At 33.5% G+C, this 22,191-nt stretch overlaps 1 protein-coding gene across 2 annotated transcripts in view; it reads right to left on the reverse strand.

Moving 5' to 3' along the window:
* KHDRBS2 (KH RNA binding domain containing, signal transduction associated 2) overlaps positions 1 to 22,191 on the reverse strand; it is a 903,675-nt gene that overhangs the window by 325,729 nt on the left and 555,755 nt on the right. The gene's annotated exons all lie outside the window — the stretch shown is intronic.

A 22,191-nucleotide genomic window follows, 5' to 3' on the forward strand; every position in this document is an offset into this window, starting at 1 on the left:
AAGGGAGTAAAGAGTGAAGAAGGAGGGAAATAATCTCATATAAATGAAACATGTAAAGAATTTCCAGTGAAGAGGAAAATGAGGGGGGGAGGGCAGCAATGCTTGAACCACTCATATGAACGGATTCAAGAAGTGAAGAATACAGTTCACACAGTTAGAGAAACTCATCTTTTCCAATAGGGAAAGTGGACAGAAAGGAATTAAGGGAAGGGGGAGTTTGAGGTAGAAAAGAGGGAGAATAGATTAAGAAAGAAAATGGTTAGAAGAAAAACATATCATTGACAAGGACAATGGATAAGAATGAGATGAATATAGATAAGATAATACGATTGTTTACAAAAAATACACTTGAAACAGAAAGATATAAAAAGAGTTAAAAATAAGGAGAATAGAATCTACTAGCATCAGTTGAAGTGAAAAAGAGAGGAAGAACAACATTATCTCAGATAAAGCAAAAGCAAACAAGCAACAAACACTATTTTTAACGGGGAAAGGCAGGTAGGTAACCTTTCAGTAAGATAAAGAATGAATGTTCTTATAATCATCATTGCCATTTTTTATTCAATATGAGTCTTTTTCTAAAAATACATAACTACATGCTGAAGAAATATGTATTGCTCATCAATAGGTCAAGACAATATAATAAAAAGGACAACTCTACTTAATTTATCCAGTACTAAACTACTCAAACTGCTAAATACTTTATAGAACTAAAAAACAACCAATGAAATAAACAAACAAAATCCCCCACAAATTAGAGGGAGGAAAAGATCAAGACTCAAAGAAAATAAGGGAAAGGATATGGGAAGGGAGCTTAGCAGTAATGAATCTTATATTATGAAATAACAATCATCAAGATAATTGGATAAAAAAATAGAATAATTTCTCAAAAGAGCAAGTTAGGTACACATTATACAAAAGCCAATGAACAAAGAAAACTATTAAGTCCAAAGGTCCCAACTATTATGGTAAGAACTTACTATTTGACAATAATTACTAGGAAAATTGGATAGCAATCTGGCAAAATTTTGATACAAATCAACATCTCATATTATGTACCAAAATATTCTAAATGATTTGGACTTAAATGGTCTAACTCCATAGACAAAAATAGGGGAGGACATAAGAAATATTTGCTATTTCATAGTTAAGGGTAGAATTCATAACCAAATGAGAGATAGTGAGGTTCACATGAGGTGATGTATATAATGCTGATTATGCCAAGTTAAATGATTTTGCACAAACCAGTTGAACTAATATTATTTTTTTTAAAGGAAACTGAAAAAATTGTCTATTTTTTTCTTATAATAGTCTCACTTTTAAATATGTCACTGAGTCAATTTTACAAGAATAAAAATCATTCCCCAAATGATAAATAATTGAAATATATGGGTAGATAGTTTTCAGAGGAAGAAATTAAAGATACAGATAATCATATTAAAACATTCTTATAACAATAACAGCAAAATATAAACTAAAACTCAGAGGTACTATTTTGTGCCCATCATATTAGCTAAAATGATGGAAAATGAAAATGCAAATGTTAAAGAGATGTGGGAAAATAATTGCATTAATGTAGGAAATAACACTTTTTAAAAAAGTACTATGCGTGGCCTTTGATTAACCAATATCACCACTAATTTCATACCCCAAAAAGATCAAAGAAAGGAAAAGGCTTCATGTATATGTGTGTTTGTATAGCTATATAAATTTATAACAGATCTTGTGGAGGCAAAATTTTTGAAGGCGTTAACTACAAAAAGTGAGGTATAGATAAAGGCAGCAACATCTGTGATGAACGTGCATGTAAAATCAGCCGGAGTCAGGAATTCAGGTTAAGGGAAAACTCTTCAATCTTTATTCTCAGTAGAGGTGAGGGGGATTGCAATAGTAATATGTGCAAGAAGGAGCAGCTGCGACAGGAAGCCAGCTAGCAGAGGGGGATTGGAGGTGAAGGGCTGTTGCTACAGTAATGCAAGCAGCTATGTCAAGACACCAGCCAGCAGTTTCTCCTTCCGTTTCCCTTTCCTCCACCCACCAAAAGCGTCATTTCCTATACAACACATCAGGACTTGCACAAAGAGTGGGAGGGGGCCATTCTTTCTCCAAGCATATATATTAATAGAGTATGGTCCAATTATTATTTAACCTCACGTGCTTGGGACCTCAGTGCATCAACTCAAGCCTCAGCCCATTACACATCAATTCAAGATATTACCATTTCCTAAAGAGATTTTCATTTGTCTCTGTTAATTAGGTCTGAAATTTTACTGGTTTAGGACTCCTCCTTTGGATTTTCTCAATACATATCTGCATCTTCTAAATACCTTGCAGTCTGAGAAAGCTGCCTAGGGCACTGACAGTTTAAGAGAAGTTTACTGCAATGTAAAAATAGTTGTCAAAATGAATAGAAAATCTGAACAGAAATCAGATGAACTCACAAATATATAATTTATATAACACTCAGAGATAAAATTCAGCTATTGGTAGCTTATTTAGACTATAAACTGATTTTAAAAGCATTATGGAACATGCCAGAGAGAGAAAGAGAAAGAAAGAGAGAGAGAGAGAGAGAGAGAGAGAGAGAAGAGAGAGAGAGAGAGAGAAGAGTGCTTAGAGATTTTAGTGTGAGATTCAGCAATATGGAATCATCTCCAAAATATTTACAGTTTAAGTCAGAAGAAAGGTAACAAATAGATTCAATTTGAATCAACTTAATTTCAGTTTCAGTAATAATGTCTTCTTGATAGGAAGAGTAGGGGAGCTACGTTAAGGTTATATTTGCTATGGTATTAACAAAATAACTAAAAAAATAGTTAAAATGTTGACATCAAAAATTGTTGTGAAATATGCACAAAAGTTTTGCTTGAAATATTTAATGGTAAAGTTACTGAATAATTTCAAAATCTTTAAAGAAAGGAGACATTTCTAAAGAATTAAAAATATAAATATAAATTGCAGTTTAAACTTTTTTCTAAGTATGTAGAAAGTTAAAAATGGAACAATATGTTTATGCTTTCATTCCTATAAAAATTGGGAATCTTCTAATTCTGCATCCAGACTCACTTTATGCAAAAATGAAAAAGAAACAAGTTTTTTTTTTTTTTTTTTTAAGTGATTTTCTACATTTGAATGACAAATGTAGGGGAATGTAAGTTTCTACTCTGTTTCCTATTCATTGATTAAAAAAGAAAGAGCAAGATTGAATCTTAAAAATCCCCTTTAAATAAGATCATTGCTTCATATACATCAAAGGCATGTTTATGACAGATGTGAATATAAACAGAATGTTGTTAAATGGTGAACCAATTATTGACATCAAATGAATCGAGAACTAGAATTAAGGATACCTTTTAAAATAAAATAAAGAATTCTTGTTGATGACATAGTTTTTCATTTCTTTTTCATTTACTATTAAATAAATGATTACTATTAAATAGAACATTATTGGTTTATGAAAGAGATTGCTCAATATGTCTGTGTTAAAAAAAAAACCAACAAAAAAAGTAAAAATATTTGATAATGTTCCCAATTCATATCAAGAGATACTATTTTAGATAGATATTCCAAATGGACAATAAACTGCATCTGGAATTGAGCGATAGCCAAGCAACCTGATGGCTTTTGGAAAAATGTTCAATATTTTCAGTGATTGTGAATTATCCACATCAGACAAAGTTACCTCATTAATATCACTACTCTCCTGATTATGTTGTTGTTCAGCTGTCTGACTTTTTGTGATCCCATTTTTTAGAGTTTTCCAGGCAAAGATATAATTTTCTTCCTTAGGTCATTTTACATATGAGAAACTGAGGAATAAAGTGACTTGCCCAGGGTCATACAACTAGCAAATTTCTAGCCAGATTTGAACTAATGAAAATGACTTTCTGATTCTAAGTCCAATGTTCTATCCACTGCACCACCCAGCTGTCTTCTTGATTATATACTGCATGTCTCAGAATCATCAAAAAATGAAATTTAAAAGAAGTTACAATTACAAATAACTTAAAATATATCATTTTACTAGTGATGCATGATCTGTCATAAAGAACTTTTTCTTTTTTAGGACAAGAATTAGGGGGTGTCAGGGAAGAGGATATTATAGCAAAACTATGAGGTAATCTATAAAGAGATTGAATGCTACTCTTGAATTATTAGCAAACGTATTCCAGAAATTTAACATGTTCTATAAAGGATTTATGTCAAAACACAAACAAAATTTAATATATATATATATATATATATATATATATATATATATAGTTAAAAATCTGATAAATAAGAAGATATAGAGGATTGCACTCTGCATTTGTAGAGAGACAATCCAAACCTAAGAAATTATAGGTATATTAAAATAAATTACATGGTGGAAAACTTAACCACAATGACATTGTAATCAATGTTGATTGACTGATTGATAATAATCAATTATTTTCTCAATAAGGGGGGAACCCTCTGTCTTTAAGTGGTTATAAGAGTACACTGGGGAAATGTACTGCTCTTATCCCTTGTACAACTCCAGTTGCACACTTTCATCTCTTAGGGAGCAAATAAGAAGGTGAGACCACTCTTTCAGAAGGTGGAAGCAATAAAGATGGAAGGAAAGTGATTAAAAGCAGTTTAATAATTTCTGCATAAAATGCAAAAGTTAAAATACAGTTTACTTTCCCAGGCCCATGAGGAATAACAGGGAAGACAGAAAAAGTTACAAGAAATGCATAATGTGCTCTGATCTATCTTAGCAACGTTCACATTTGGCTGATGCTTAGAAGCAAATGCCTGAATGATTATTAAACTACTCCATTTCTTTCATCTAAATGCAGCCAGAACCCATTTTATTTATTTATTTTTATGTCTTTTCAGATTTATTTGGCAACAAGGTTTTGTGCACAGCAAAGTGGCCTTGGATTAGAAAGAATTTATATCATGCTTTTGAAATAAAATTTCTGCATTATTAGGCAAATCACCTTTAACTTATCAATATACTCAAAGCATATTCTAAGATTAAAAATCACAAAACAGGGTAGTGCTGCAAGATTGTTGTTCCTGTATACTGTGTTCTTAGTGCTTCTCACTTCATTTTGTATCAGTTAATACAAGTCTTCAGATTTTTCTAAAATCATTCCACTTAATCAATTTTTAAAATTGTTTTATTTTTTTCTAATTATACATGTATATTAACTTTTAAATATATATTTCTATATGAATCATGTTGGGAAAGAAAAATCAGAACAAAAGGAAAAAAAAGTGATAGAGGAAAAAAAACAGAAAAAAGAAGCAAACATAGCAATGTGTTGATTTACATTCAATTTCCATAGCTCTCTTTCTAAATGCAGATGGAGTTTTCTATGCAAAGTTTATAGGGATTACCTTGCATCAGAATCCATTTTAAAACATGTTCCTTTACTTTGCTGTGTCTATGAGTTATATATGTTTAACTGACTTATTTTTGTTTCTCATAAACAACAGTAGTTGACCCCCCAATTTTTTTTTCCATCAGAAATATGTGCATGATTGGATAGTTCTAATGATACAAAAGTTTTATTAAAAAAAAAAAAAAAAAAAAACATAACTTAGTTCAGGACCAGGACTCTAAATCCTGACTCATGTTAGAGAATAACACTCTAAATCAGATCAGATTTTACCAATTATGTATTCTTTTTTTTCTTACAAACTTTCAAAATTAGAAATGTTTGAAGAATTTGGAAACTTTCATTCCTTAAGATTAAACAGCCTCACTTTCATTGGTGATTCACTAAGGAGAAGTTTACAAGAAGAAGGGTCCTTGAGCTAAATACTTTCCTTGCTCTTGCCCTTGATCCTGAAGAAAAATAATGCAAAGAAAGAAGGAGGAAGAGGGACCAAAAGAGTCTCCCCTCTGAGAAGCTCAGTACTCTGGGTCAATGAAAACTTCAATCCTGAATTTTCCTTCTTTTTTTTTTTTAATATTTTATTTTATTTTATAACTTTATATTGACAGAATCCATGCCAGGGTAATTTTTTTACAGCATTATCCCTTGCACTCGCTTCTGTTCCGATTTTTCCCCTCCCTCCCTCCATCCCTTCCCCTAGATGGCAAGCAGTCCTGTATATGTTAGATATGTTGCAGTATATCCTAGATACAATACATATTTGCAGAACCGAACAGTTCTCTTGTTGCACAGGGAGAATTGGATTCAGAAGGTAAAAATAACCCAGGAAGAAAAACAAAGATGCAGATAGTTCACATTCGTTTCCCAGTGTTCTTTCTTTGGGTGTAGCTGCTTCTGTCCATCATTTATCAATTGAAACTGAGTTAGGTCTCTTTGTCAAAGAAATTCACTTCCATCAGAATACTTCCTCATACAATATCATTGTCAAAGTGTATAATGATCTCCTGGTTCTGCTCATTTCACTTAGCATCAGTTCATGTAAGTCTCTCCAAGCCTCTCTGTATTCATCCTGCTGGTCATTTCTTACAGAACAATAATATTCCATAACATTCATGTACCACAATTTACCCAGCCATTCTCCAATTGATGGGCATCCATTCAATTTCCAATTTCTAGCCACTACAAACAGGGCTGCCACAAACATTTTGGCACATATAGGTCCCTTTCCCTTCTTTAGTATCTCTTTGGGATATAAGCCCAATAGAAACACTGCTGGATCAAAGGGTATGCACAATTTGATAACTTTTGGATCATAATTCCACACTTAACTCCATATAGCAAGATAAGATCAAAATGGGTCCATGACGTAGGCATAAAGAACAAGATTATAAATAAATTAGAGGAACATAGGATAGTTTATCTCTCAGACTTGTGGAGGAGAAAGAAATTTGTGACCAAAGATGAACTAGAGAGCATTACTGATCACAAAATAGAAAATTTTGATTATATCGAATTTTCCTTCATTTAAGGAAAAATGTCATCCAGACTACAAGAACTGCACAGTGACACCTAGTGTTACCTTTGTTAAGTTTTCCCTAATTAATAGTTTGATTTCAGAAAAAAATAGGTTCAGTAGCTTTTCTTGATTATGTCTGGATTTTCTTGCTTTCTTTTCCTCTCCTCTCCTATTCTCTCCTCTCCTCTCTTTTCTTTTCTTTGAGACAATGAGCCTAAAAGACTAGAAGAAATAATTCTGACAAATAAACAGTAATACAATCTTTTTTTTTTTTTTTTTTTTTTTTTTTTGTATTTTGTGACTTTAAATAATTGATTCCCATTTGTCTCAGAGACTTCCTTTCTATTAAATTATGGTGTATAAAAAGGGGCAGTGGAAAATTTTGCAAATCATGAGTCATTTTTGCTGCCCTATTTTTAAAAATTTTAATAGTAATAGCTACTGTATATATAGCATTTTAAGGATTGCAAAACAGTTTCCCACTATACAGATGAGAAAAGACAGAGGTAAAGTCACTTGTCCAGTTTCACTCTACTAGTAAGTATATGAGGCCAGATTTAAATTGGGTATTCTGAATTTCAGGTCCATTTTATTGATAATCTTTTTTATCGTCTATATTACTGTATAGAGCTAAGGATCACTATCAGTAATAATCACTGATTTTCCTGTCAGCCACCTTTTAAAGTAATGATACTTATAACCCAAAATTATGCCTCTATTTCTTACTGATCTCTCACTCCAGAGGAATGTGAAAATTATATGAAACCAGAAGAAAACACATATTTAATATTTAAGAATCTTGAGTAAATATAAATCCAATAATAATTTAAAATAGGTTTTGTTAACAACAAATTAATTGTGAACACTTGCCATTTACAACTTGCAATTAGGATGAAGACTTTACTGTCCCAAGATGTTTAATAAGATGAATTTACAAATTATCCTGACAAAAGAAAATAGGTGGTATAGTGTGGTATTCTCTTCTTTTTCTAAATTATTGTGGATCTCTGGGAGGAGGTTTCTCGGGGGGCTTCTGGAGGCAGCCTTAGTTTCAGTTCAGAGTAATAATCACCTCAAATGCAGCCAGGTGTTAAAAGTTTAAATCCTTTATTGTCTCCTTCAAAATAGCCTGGTTAGTTTTCTTAGAGCGTTATCTCCCTCCTTGGTTCCAAGAGCTCTTGCAACTTGTTTGCCAGCTTCAGCCTCCAGCTCTCTCTGATCTTGGTTTTACTCCTCAACTGACTCCAGGAGCTCCTAATTTATAATCTCTTAAAGGTGTGAACCCAAAGGTTGACTCCTCCTCTGAGAGAGTGGGATTGTGGGAGGTATAAACTTGTGAATCTCATGCTGAATCCTGAAATCTCCCAAACTTGTGAACTAATGTGTGAGCTAATGTGTGAACTCTCAAAGGTGTAAACATAAGCATTGTTTGTATCAATTCCATTGAGTTAACACTTTGTAAGGATTCTAACAGTAGAGAAAAAAAGTACTACTAATTTTGATTATTTCATTTATTCATTTTTATTCACAAATATTTCTGGAGTCCTTGTTATTTTGAAAATATCACTAGATGGTATGATATTACACAAGTGGTATGACAGTTGCAAAAATGTATAAGTGAAGTCCGCATGGGAAAGATGGTATTTAAGCTGTGTTTTAAAGGATGGAAATGACTTAATTAGGCATAGATTCCCTAGAGGTTATTCGGGGAAGCCAGAATGATATTAAAAGTTTAGTTGCAGAAACATATAAGATATATATTTAGCAATAAGGAGATATTTGACTACATTATTTGTATTATTTCTGGGATATAAATAAAAAGATGGGTAGGATTAAGAGTGAGAAGGACTATAATATATAGACTTGGATTTCCACAAGTTTCCACATGACACAGGAAGAAAAACACTAGGTTTGAAGTCAGATTACCTGGGCTCTTCTGCCTTGGGCATAATTATATTAACCTTTCTGGACCTCTTTTATAGAATGAGGATTAAAGTAGATAATTTATAGCATCCATTCTAGCTTTTCCAACATTAAATCTATTTCCCAGTGATCTCAGAAATTTTGTGACTTTCCAGGTTCTGTATGTAATTATGCATTATTTTTTGCAATGCTTTTTTAAAATGCTTATGTCCTGGGGCAGATAGATGGCACAGTGGATAGAGCACCAGCCCTGAAGTCAGGAGGACCTGAATTCAAGTCTGGTCTTAGACATTTAGCACTTCCTGGCTGTGTGACCCTGGGCAAATCATTTAACCCCAAATGCCTCAGCAAAAAAAAAAAAAAAAAAAAAAAAAAAAATCCCTGATGTAAAAAAAACACGCATACACATTAACATTATCTATGCTTTGTTTTATTGTTATTTATTTTGACTAATATTTCACTATTATATTTTCATTTCATAAAGGTTGTATGGGCCACATGTTTGATGCTTCTGGAGTTGAAAGTACCAGTACCTTATAGCCAGTTGACATTCACTGAAGCATCTGAAACATTACAATACTGCCAGGCAAATAGTCTCCTGTTTTCCCAGTGGATATTTCAGTGTAGTTGCTTGCACCCACAAGTTCTTTTGCGGATCAGCTCTTATTATCTCCTATAATCACTGCCCAATGTGGCTGGTATCTACTTCTTCCAGATCTGTGCTTGTCTGCTTTGTCTCCAGCGACTGTTATCTCTCTCCAGGCAGCTGCCATCTATTCTTCTCAGTATATCCCTGCTGCTCTTCTTCCACATGACTGTTCTCTTCTTTCCTATTCACATCCTCTTGGCTTTCCTCCACACAGCTGCTTTCATTTTTCTCTTCATATCTGCCTGATGCAAACCCATGTCCAGGTGCAAAACACTCTGGGAATCTCATGTCCTGGAGCTTTCTCTAAAGAGCAACTGAAGCTGGCTCGAATACTTAAATTAAAGCCACAAGCAGTCTCTGCCCATATTACACATAGTCAGGGAAAACAGAACTAAAACCATTTAGGCAATACTTCCCTACTTCCTGTTTCCCTGCCCAGCTCAGTTCTCTCTATCAAGTATCCAGGCACAGCTGAGAAAGAAACCTCATGGGGGCACATGCTCAAATATTACCATTCACTCCTCATTTTATTTGCAGTTCAAAGATGGATTAACTATATACATCTTTCAGCTGCTGAGTACACCATACACATCTTACTTCCTTTTTACTGGCTATTTAATCTTATTCAATCAGCATTCCTCTCTTACATTCCAGCAAGATGTCCTATACTACTTCCTCTTGTCATAAGCTCACTTCTAATTGGTTTGCCCCTTTCTATTTCTACCTTTATAATTTGTTTTCACTGTCCACTGTTCCTTTTGGAACACCTGCTTTATACCCATCAAACTTCCTTACAGCTTTTACAATTCAAAAAACTTTCCTTCCATCTTGTTTTCAGAGAACACGCACTTCCTTACCATATTCCTTACAACCTGTTCCTTTCTCCCTCCTTACTGACTTTCAGGAGTAGGAAGATGGATAGACATGTATCTTGCTTATCACTGTCCTTCCAGGCCATGTAGATAGTATTATCCCTAAATTCTGAACTAATTTAAAGCCCATGCAATCTCTTTCCCATCCTTGTTTGCTCTTCTATCAGTTCTATCCAAACAATTGTACAGACTTTTTTTAATGACGCAGTTCATGCTCAAGGTATTTCTTTTCTCTCTATCCTCTAACATCACACTCAGGTACTTTTGCCATCATTTGAATGACAATAGCTACTAAAGTACAAATTGGCTGTGTCGGCTAGGCTAATTCTTTTCATCAAAGTTAAGAAAGCATCCTCAAATCTCAGTTCTCTGGGACAGTCAAACCTAGATTTTCCTTCCCTTTTAGGGGAAGAATAAATTCAATCTGACCATATAATTTGTCAATATCAAAAAAAAAAACCATCTTGTAAGAAGGACTGATAACAGAAGGTACTTTTGAAAAATTAAAGTTACTAGAGAAAAGCTTCTGTAACACAATGTTCACATGACAGAGCTGATACTTGAACCCTGCTCTCTTAACTTATGACTAATTGCCTTTCACCCATATTTTCTTGTTCTGTTTCTATTCCTCCAAAAATATTACTAAAGAAACCTTTCACAGCATATTCTATTGTTTTTCAACCATAATAGGGAGCTCTAGGGTATATGGATTTCAGCAATAATAAAGAATTCTAGGATGGATGAATCTAGATATAATCTTTGATTTTGATACATATTATCCTCTTATTTGAGGGACTTTTAAATTAACAATAATACACTTAAGTATATTATGTTAAGTATAATCAGATCACCCCTCTTTGCCAATCCTCATTGTATTAAATTTGGGATGCTGGAAAGCAATAAAGAAAAAGCTACTGAATGTCTATCAATGAAAGAGAATCCTTCACCTTGTGATAGTGACAGATGGACTCCTTGCCTCCCTTCCAACTTTCAGTGGGTATGATGTTAGTCCCTGAATATCTGAAAAGAGAGAATTAGGACTGCAAATAAGATAAAAAGTAAGCAATGAAAGGGAGAAAAAGGGCAGGGTGGGATCAGTGTCTTTTTCCCTCTTCCTTCTCAGAAAGGTCCAAGCATTATGTGAATTCAGTCACTGATACTCATTCCCAGAGAAGGCTAGCTAAAGATGAAAAATGAAAATTCCTCACTAAACTTCTCAGTAGGTGGGGAAAATATTTTGGTCACAGTTCTTTATATTGTTTCTCATCATTGTAGATGCAATTGAGAGAAAAAAAAACCCAATAATAAAATAACCAAATCTGCACCAGCAGATAGCATTGCTACCAAAGTGGATATAGGAAGCTAACAGCAGAAGCTCAACATGTAGGACTAAAGAAGAACTTGGTTGGCATTAGCTATAGAGTAGACACATAAAGCAAAGGTAATACCTATAGTTTTCTAATGGATATTCTAAATATCTATTTCTAGATAGTTTTCTAGAACAATATTCTAAATAACATGAACTCTCTCTACAAAGTATGCAAGACTTGTTAGTAAAATTTTGTCAATAATATCAATGTGGCATCATGACAGCTATAGAGATATTCAAATTACTGGTGCAAGTAATTATTATTATTATTATTTTTTGCTGAGGGACTTGGGGTTAAGTGATTTGCCCAGGGTCACACAGCTAGGACGCATTAAGTGTCTAAGACCATATTTGAATTCAGGTCCTCCTGACTTTAGGTCTGGTGTTCAATCCATTGCGTCACCTAGCTGCTCTCAGTCATCACAGAGGAAAAAATATTCCTAAACCAGTCTGAAATTATGTCTTCCAGATTCTAATTCTTGCATGTATCCTTCCCACCTCTACTACCCATTAAATTGCCCTTTATGACAAATATTTCACCTGGAAAAATAAATCTAGAGATGCTATAAGATAACCTATGAATATTCTATAAATTGGTTTACAAATTGTGTAACTATCCATTACACATCATTGGTTTACATATAGGGTCAAGGGATCTAGAGGAAAATCCCAAGAATGTCGGAATAAAGATTCCAAAGTGACACATATTGGAGGAAATGTGCAAATATTGGGACACTGATTTATTATTGGTGGAATTGTAAAATGATCTAATTACTTTAGAGAATGATCTGGAATTATCCCTAAAGAGTTATTAAACTACATATACCAGTTGATGCAATAATATCACTATTTGGTTAATTTCTAAAAATAATTGGGAAAAAAGAAAGGAACCCATATATTCTAAAATGTTTATAGAATTTTTCTTTGTGGTGGCAAAGAACTAGACATTATAGGGATGCCCATGAACTGGGGAATGACTGAACAAGTTGTGGTATGTGATGGTAAGGGAATGGTATTGTCCTATAATGATGATTTTTTTTTTATTATTATAGCTTTTTTTTTTTTTTTTACAAAACATATGCATGGACAGTTTTTCAACATTGACTTTTTTTTTTTTGGTTAGCATCTTATTTTATTGAAATTTTCTATATGGAATTGTGTATGCATATAAGTGTTTTAAATATTGGAACTTTTTTTTTGAATTGGCAGAATTTTATTATTATTATTATTATTATTATTATTACTTTTAAATAACTTTTTATTGACAGAACCCATGCCAGGGTAATTTTTTACAACATTAACCCTTGAACTCACTTCTGTTCCGATTTTCCCCCTCTCTCCCTCCACCCCCTTCCCCAGATGGAAAGCAGTCCTATACATGTTAAATAGGTTATAGTAAATCCTAGATACAATACATGTGTGCAGAACCAAACAGTTCTTTTGTTGCACAGGGAGAATTGGATTCAGAAGGAATAAATAACCTCAAAAGAAAAACAAAAATGAAAGTAGTTTACATTCATTTCCCAGTGTTCTTTCTTTGGGTGTAGCTGCTTCTGTACATACTTGATCAATTGAAACTGAGTTTGATCTCTTTGTCAAAGAAATCCACTTCCATCAGAATATATCCTCATACAGTATCACTGTTGAGGTGTATAATGATCTCCTGGTTCTGCTCATTTCACTTAGCATCATGTAAGTCTCGCCAATCCTCTCTGTATTCATCTTGTTGGTTATTTATTACAGAACAATAATATTCCATAACACTCATATACCACAATTTATTCAGCCATTCTCCAATTGATGGGCATCCATTCAATTTCCAGCTTCTAGCCACTACAAACATCTTGCCATATACAGGTCCCTTTCCCTTCTTTTGCATCTCTTTGGGGTTGAAGCCCAGTAGAATCACTGCTGGATCAATGGGTATGCACAGTTTGATAACTCTTTGAGTATAGTTCCAAATTGCTCTCCAGAATGGCTGGATGCGTTCACAATTCCATCAACAATGTGTCAGTGTCCCAGCTTTCCTACATCCCCTCCAACATTCTGCATTATCTTTCCCTGTCATTCTAGCCAATCTGATAGGTATGTAGTGGTACCTCAAAGTTGTCTTAATTTGCATTTCTCTAATTAATAATGATTTGGAGCATATTTTCATATGGTTAGAAATAGTTTCAATTTCTTCATCTGAGAATTGTCTGTTCATATCCTTTGACCATTTATCAATTGGAGAATGGCTTGATTTCTTATAAATTGGTGTCAATTCTCTGTATATTTTGGAAATGAGGCCTTTATCAGAACCTGTGACTGTAAAAAGGTTTTCCCAGTTTATTGTTTCCCTTTTAATCTTGTCTGCATTAGTTTGGTTTGTACAAAAACTTTTCAATTTGATTTAATCAAAATTTTCTATTTTGTAGTCAAGAGTGATGTCTAGTTCTTCTTTGGTCAAAAATTCCTTCTTCTTCCACAGGTCCAAGAGGTAAACTATCCTATGCTCTTCCAATTTATTTATAATCTCATTGTTTATGCCTAGGTCATGAACCCATTTTGATCTTATCTTGGTGTACGGTGTTAAGTGTGGGTCAATGCCTAGCTTCTGCCATACAAATTTCCAATTTTCCCAGCAATTTTTGTCAAATAATGCATTCTTATCCCCAAAACTGGGGTCTTTGGGTTTGTCAAACACTAGATTATTAAAGTTATTGGCTGTTTTGTTCTTTGAACCTAACCTATTCCATTGATCAACTAGTCTATTTCTTAGCCAATACCAGATGGTTTTAGTAACCGTTGCTTTATAATATAATTTTAGATCTGGTACAGCTAGGCCACCTTCATTTGATTTTTTTTTCATTAATTCCCTTGAAATTCTTGATCTTTTGTTTTTCCATATGAACTTTGTTGTTATTTTTTCTAGGTCATTAAAATAGTTTTTTTGGGAGTCTGATTGGTATAACACTAAATAAATAGATTAGTTTAGGTAGTATTGTCATCTTCATTATATTTGCTTCCCCAATCCAAGGGCATTTAATATTTTTCCAGTTGGTTAGATCAGACGTAATTTGTGTGGAAAGTGTTTTGTAGTTTAGCTCATAAAGTTTCTGATTTTCCCTTGGCAGATAGATTTCTAAATATTTTATACAATCAGTAGTTACCTTAAATGGAATTTCTCTTTGTAACTCTGTTGGGTTTTGTTAGTGATATATAAGAATGCTGATGACTTATGTGGGTTTATTTTGTATCCTGCAACTTTGCTAAAGGTGTGGATTGTTTCTAATAACTTTTTAGTAGAGTCTCTGGGGTTCTCTAAGTATACCATCATATCATCAGCAAAGAGTGATAATTTGGTTTCCTCATTGCCTATTCTTATTCCTTTAATCTCTTTCTCTCAACATTGACTCTTGCAAAACTTTCTATTCTGGCTTTTCCCCTCCTTCCCTCCACCCCCTACTCTAGATGGCAGGTAGTCCAATACATATTAAATATGTTAAAGAACATGTTAAATACAATATATGTATATTTATACAGTTATCTTGCTGCTCAAGAAAGAGCGGATCTAGAAAGAAGGTAAAAAAATATTTGATAAGGAAAAAAATGCAAGCAAATAATAATACAAAGAGTAGAAATTCTATGGTGTAGTCCATACTCATTTCCCGTAGTTCCCTCTGAGTGTAGCTGATTCTCTTCATGACTGAACAATTAGAACTGGTTTGGATCATCTCATTGTTGAAGAGAGCCACGTCCATCAGAATTGATCACCATATAGTATTGTTGTTGAAGTGTATAATGATCTCCTGGTTTTGCTCATTTCACTTAGCATCAGTTCTTATAAGTATCCCTGGGCCTCTCTGAAATCATCCTGCTGGTCATTTCTCACAGAACAATAATTTTCCATTACATTTATATACCACAATTTATTCAGCCATTCTCCAATTTATGGATATCCATTCAATTTCCAGTTTCTAGTAACTACAAAAAGGACTGCCACACACATTTTTGCACATAGGGGTCCCGTTCTCTTCTTTAAGGTCTCTTTGGGATATAAGCCCAGTAGTAACACTGCTGGATCAATGGGTATGCTCAGTTTGACAACTTTTTGAGCATAGTTCCAAATTGCACACCCATTCATTCTTTAGGATGAGATTATTTAGTTTCCAATTACTTTTTGGTCTATCTACCCGTAGCTTTTTGTTGAATGTAACTTTTATTGCATTGTGAGCTGAAAAGAATGCATTTACTATTTCTGCCTTTTTGCATTTAATTTTGAAGTCCTTATGTCCTAATATATGGTCAATTTTTGTATAGGTTCCATGAACTTCTGAGAAGAAAGTGTACCCCTTTCTGCCTCCATTTAGTTTTCTCCAAAGATCTATCATATCTAATTTTTCTAATCTTCTATTTACCTCTTTAATTTCTTTCTTATTTGTTCTGTGGTTTGATTTATCTAATTCTGAGAGTGCAAGGTTGAGATCTCTCACTATTATAGTTTTGCTGTCTATTTCTTCTTGCAGCTCTCTTAATTTCTGTTTTAAGAATTTAGATGCTACACCATTTGATGCATATATATTTAATACTGATATTGCTTCATTATCTATGCTACCCTTTAGCGAGATATAGTGCCCTTCCTTATCTCTTTTAATTAGATCAATTTTTGCTTTTGCTTAATCTGAGAGAAGGATGGCTACCCCTGCTTTTTTGATTTCGCTTGAAGCATACTAGATTTTGCTCCAGCCTTATACCTTTATTCTGTATGTATCATCCTGCTTTAAATGTGTTTCCTATAAACAACATATTGTAGAATTCTGGCTTTTGATCCAGTCTGCTATGTGCCTCTGTTCTATGGGAGAGTTCATCCCATTGACATTTGTGGTTAAAACTACTAATTCTGTATTTTCTGCCCTCTTATTATCCCCAGATTATGCTTTTCTTTTCCTTTCCCCCCCTTACCCCACTCCCCAATATTAAACACTCTCTCTCATTAGAATCCTTCCTATCCTCTTTGAGTCCCTTCCCCTTTCTTATACCTTTTCCTTATTACTCTTTTCCTTTTCCCTTTTCCTTTCCCACATTTTTATGAGGTGAGAAAAGTTTCTCCGTAAACCAAATAGGTCTATTATTTTCTTTTTGAGCCAAATCTGATGAGAGTAAGATTCACACAATGTTCCTCCCCCTCCCTAAATTCCCTCAGATATGATAAGTTTCCTTTGCCTCTTTGTGGGGTGTAGTTTCCCTCTTTTTATCTCCCCTTTTCCTTTATTCTGATACTATCCCCTTTCCACTTCTACTTCCCTTTTTTATATTATATCAGTAAAATCAAATTATACATGCACTCTTTATGTATATCCATAACAGAAATGCAGTTCTCAAGAGTTCGTTTTATCTTTTTCTACTTCTCTTGAGTTCTATAGTTGGAGATCAAATTTTTTTGTTTAGCTCTGTTTTTTTTTTTTTTTTTTCATTAGAAACAAATGGAATTCATCTGTTTCATTAAATGTTCATCTTCTTCCCTGGAAGAAAATACTCAGCTTAGCTGGGTAGTTTATTCTTGGCTGCATTCCAAGTTCTTTTGACTTTTGGAATATCAGATTCCAGTCTCTTTGATCCTTTAATGTGGAAGCAGCTAGATCCTGAGCAGCTAGATCCTGAGTGATTCTTATTGTGGCTCCTCATTTTTTTTTTCCTGCCTGCTTGTAATGCTTTTTCCTTGATCTGATAGTTCTGAAACTTAGCTACAATATTTCTTGGAGTTTTTATTTTAGGGTCCCTTTCAGAAGCTGTTCGGTGAATTCTTTCAACGCCTATTTTACCTTCTGATTCTATTACATCTGGGCAGTTCTCTTTGATGATTTCCTGTAAAATAGTGTCTAAGCTCTTTTTTTCAACATAATTTTCAGGATGTCTAATAATTCTCATATTATCATTCTTAGATCTATTTTCCAGGTCTGTTGTTTTTCAAGTAGATATTTTTCCTATTTTTCTTTCTTTCTTTCTTTCTTTTTCTTTTATTTCTTTCTTTCTTTCTTTCTTTCTTTCTTTCTTTCTTTCTTTCTTTCTTTCTTTCTTTTTTTTTTTTTGGTTTTGCTTGACTGATTCTTGATATCTCAACACATCATTCATTTATATTTGTTCAGTTCTGTTTTTCAATGAATTATTTTCTTCATTAGCTTTTTTACTTCTTTTTATATATGTCCAATTGAGTTTTTATATGAGTTTCTCTATGAAATTTTTTTCCATTTCACTATTTTTTTTTACTGAGTTATTTTCTTTTTCTAATTCACAAATCCTACTTTCCTGGGAGTGCTTTATCTTTTCCAATGCACAAATCCTACTTTCCTGGGAGTTCTTTATCTTTTCCAACTCACAGATTCTGTTTCCCTGGGAGTTCTTTACCTTTTCCAATTCACATTTCAGGGAGTTGTTTTCTTTTTCCACTTTATCAAATTCTTCTTTTAGTGAATTATATGCCTTTTCTGTGCTCTCTTGCAGCGCTTTTCTTGTCTTTCCCCATTTTTCTTCTAGCTCTTTTTAAAGATATTTTATAATTTCTGCTAGGAGAGCCTTGTGTGATAGGAACCTGGTTATATCTCCCTTTGGGGTTTTGTCTGAAGACTGTGCTATTTGTCTCCTCAGGGTTGAAAACCTGATTTCTTTCTATGTAGAAGCTATCTATAGTTAGAGTTTGCTTGGCTTTTTTACTCATTAAAAAAAAAAAAAAAAAAAAAAAAAACCCTTAGGGTCTGCCTTCAGGGCAAGGAGGTTACCAGCTTCCTCTACAGGATATGGATAGATAGGTGGACAGTAGCTGTCCTGCAAATGGGCTGCAAAGAGTGGCCAAGCTGTGGCAGGACCCTGGGAAGAGCCCTGCAGTGCTGCCATGCTGCAGAAGTTCCACTGCCTGGGCAGAGCCCTCCTCCCCTCCCCTGCAGAAGTGTGGCTGCTCTGGGCAAAATCCATGCAGCTGCAGAATGCGGCTGCAGAGCTGTGCTGGTCTGTGCTGAGTCACTTCGGGTGCTGGATAGATGTATCCAGGTCCTGTTAAATTCTGGCATTTTTTTGGAGTACACTTTACCTTTGGTGTTTGTGTAACTTCTCTGCTGATCTACTACTATGCAAACAAAGCAGAGCAGCCAACCTGTGGCAGAGTCCTCCCTGCAAATTCTCCATGTGGAGACCACCCCCACCCCTGTTCCAGGGGTGCTAGCCTCCATGTTCTGCCTGTGCTGGCCTCCTCCTGCTCTATCAGGACAAGTCTTTGCTGGCAATCTTCCAGATTATCTTCAGCTGGTAATTTGTTATACTCTGAATATTCATGGATTTTACCAGTCAAGCATTATTTCTGAGGCTGAATTTGGTAATTAGTATGAAGGTAGAAGGGGAGCTTAGAGTGACAGGTATGTCCTCTCTGCCATCTTGGCTTTGCCCCAATACCACCTATACTCTCAAGGAGCTTACTACCTAATGGAGAGGAAAAATGCAAATAATTATATCAAATAAGTTACATATATGGTAAACTGAAAATAATCAGGTTGTCGGAATTAAGAGTAATCAGGACAGACTTCCTATAAATGGTGGAATTTTAGCTGGGGGATCAAAAATTCCAGGCATGGGGAAATACCTAGAGTGGGAAGATGGAGTACAGTGTTTGAGTGGGAAAAAAAAGTGCAATGTCATTGGATCACATTGCTTGAGTGTGTTAGAATGGGGAAGTCAGCACTATGGATAGTATGAATAACTTGGAAAGGTTAGGGAAGAGGTTATAAAATACTTTAAACTTCAAATAGAAATTTTTATAAATAACTCTTAAAGTCACAGGGGGCCTCCAGAGTTTGAATAAGCACTAATGTAGTCAAATGTGCCCTTTTGAAAGATCACTTAGACAGTTGACTGAATAATGTACTGAAATGGAGAGAGACTTATAAACCTGGCAGACCATCCAGCAGGCTATTACAATAGTTCAGACATGAGGTAATAAAAACCTACACAATGGCTATAGAAGTGCCAGAAAAGAGAAGATAGTGATGTTACCAAGTTAAAATGGAAAGATCTTTAAAAATGATTGAATATGAGGATGAAAGAGATGGGGTAGAGGATAACATCTAGGCTATCCATTACAATACATTTTTTTTTTTTGAGCTTTTATATTAGTTAACATCTCAAAGCTCTACATGATTATAGACAGTATCTTCATAGCACTTGCTTTCCATAGGAGAAAATTAATCCTTTCATTTAGTCTTTCAGTTAACAATGACTGAACATTTATTCTATATTTAACCATAAGAAACATTTTGGTTAGCAAATTTGGAAATTTTGGAAAGTTAAGTGATTCCTGTGAGGTTCAAATGAAACAATGGATTTGGTAAACTATAAAATACTATATGTTATAAATGATATATATTGTAAGGCATCTTCATTATTATTATATTTCAATAGATGAGAGGAGTTGGAGTAATGGAATAGAGTTGGATATGATTATTCTGAGAGGAAATATTAAAAGATGCAAGATTTGATCCCATTTTACAAATTAAATGTGATACTTTTCCTATCAGAGCGATTTATAAGAATGTGAAAGAAAAAAATATTTAAGGAAATACTGTGAAAATGAAAGTATCACTCTGAATTGGAGTCCTCTCAGACTATCTCTTCGCCAAGCCATCATTTTATTGTTCTTCTTCCAATCACTTTTCTATGCTTTTGCTCAAGTATTAGAACTGCCATTTCTATTCTTATACTTTTGTTCCTTTATTTACATTCCTTAAATGATTTTCGATCATATGGATCATAACTGAATTATTTACATTCAAGTTTTCTATCTAGGTACCCTAGATCAGGGATTCTAAACATTTACTGATAATATATAATAATTTCTCAATTTCCACATTGAATTACAGGAACTTATAGCAATTCATGAACCATAGTTTAAGAAATGACCCTATTCAATGTAATTCTCCATGATTTCATACACATAACTTATCTCTTTCTAGAAAATTTGTGTCATCATGCCCTTAATTGGTATAATCAATTTCTAGATTGTCAAATTATTTTCCTTTGTTATTCAAAAACCCTTTGAAATGTGACCCCTATATTGGAAAATGATTAGAAAGTTGCCTTAACATATAATTTCTAATCTGTCTATTACCAAATTAAATCTGTTTAACTGGTTGTTTAGAGATAACATACACTTAATTAAAGTTTCCTTTTTAATTTGTTTTTTCTGTATACTAACAGTATCCATTGGAAACCATAAACTCTAGTAATGAAGGACAAATAGTTTGATATACCCTTCATAATAACTTTCAATAAATAATAATGCATTTATTATCTTCTTCTTTTCTTCCAGATCTAGCTTTTCCATTTCTATCTAGACTAACAAATATTTTCTCGATTATGATAAAACAAACCCAGCCAATATTTTTGGATTGCTTGATAGCTAATAGAATGAATGAATAAATGGCTTCTGTAATATACTTTTATAGTAGAGCTAACCTATGATAGCATTAACCCCTCTAATGTGTATGGGTTAGTATATAGCATATCATATAATAAATTTTATTGAATTTGAAATATTATAAGATGACATTTATGAAATATAAGCCTATTTGTGACTCAAATAACAAGATATTTTTTCTGCAGTATAATAGCATTCTACATGACTAGTTCTTCAATAACATTGTGAAAAGAAATTAGGGCAGTTGTATAGGGCAGTTGTAGACTATGAATGAAAAAAGTACTTTATGACGTATTAACCCAAATTACTTATTATAGATATTTTTATTGGAATTACATTAGTAAATATAGGGAATAACTAAAGACTTTGTGAAATTTGTGTTTTAATTATCTAAAGGATTGTTTCAATTTTCTACTTAATACCTAAATCTAAACTATAATAGATGTCAAGACATATGAAATGGAGCCAATGAAAATAATCAAATAACACATTATAAAGCCTTATCTTTCATATAAGAAAACAGAATTAGAGACCAGAAATTATGGCTATATCCTCAGGAATATCCAATACAATGCTAATGAATATGTTTATAAATCCTTATTGCTTAACACTCTTATTTAATAAAAATACTGTCTTAATATATATTTTGAGTATATTGTTGGGATTTATTGATGGCATCTTTCATAAAAGTCTTAAAAGGAACTTAAAGCATTGATTATGCCCCAGAATATGAGGGATTGATGGTAAAACAGATGGATACCTCTGAAAAGAAAATGTGTCAATTTCCCATGATGCTCTAGCACAACTTTCTAAGAAAATCTTGAAGAAAGATTGAAATTTTCCATCAAGCTGAGACTGAATTCAAGTGCTGACAATGTTTAATGTAAAACAAACAAACAAGCAGAATTCCAACACAGCAATCAATAGACTTCCATGGATAAAATCATCAATGAAATTTATTTCAGGTTCACATTCCTTCTTGGGTGCTCGAAGGCTAAAAAAACAATATATTGTTGAGTCCATTACAAAAAAGAATGAGTACCAAACC

Source organism: Antechinus flavipes, chromosome 4, assembly GCF_016432865.1.
Source record: "Antechinus flavipes isolate AdamAnt ecotype Samford, QLD, Australia chromosome 4, AdamAnt_v2, whole genome shotgun sequence".
In the NCBI taxonomy this organism is placed as follows: domain Eukaryota; kingdom Metazoa; phylum Chordata; class Mammalia; order Dasyuromorphia; family Dasyuridae; genus Antechinus; species Antechinus flavipes.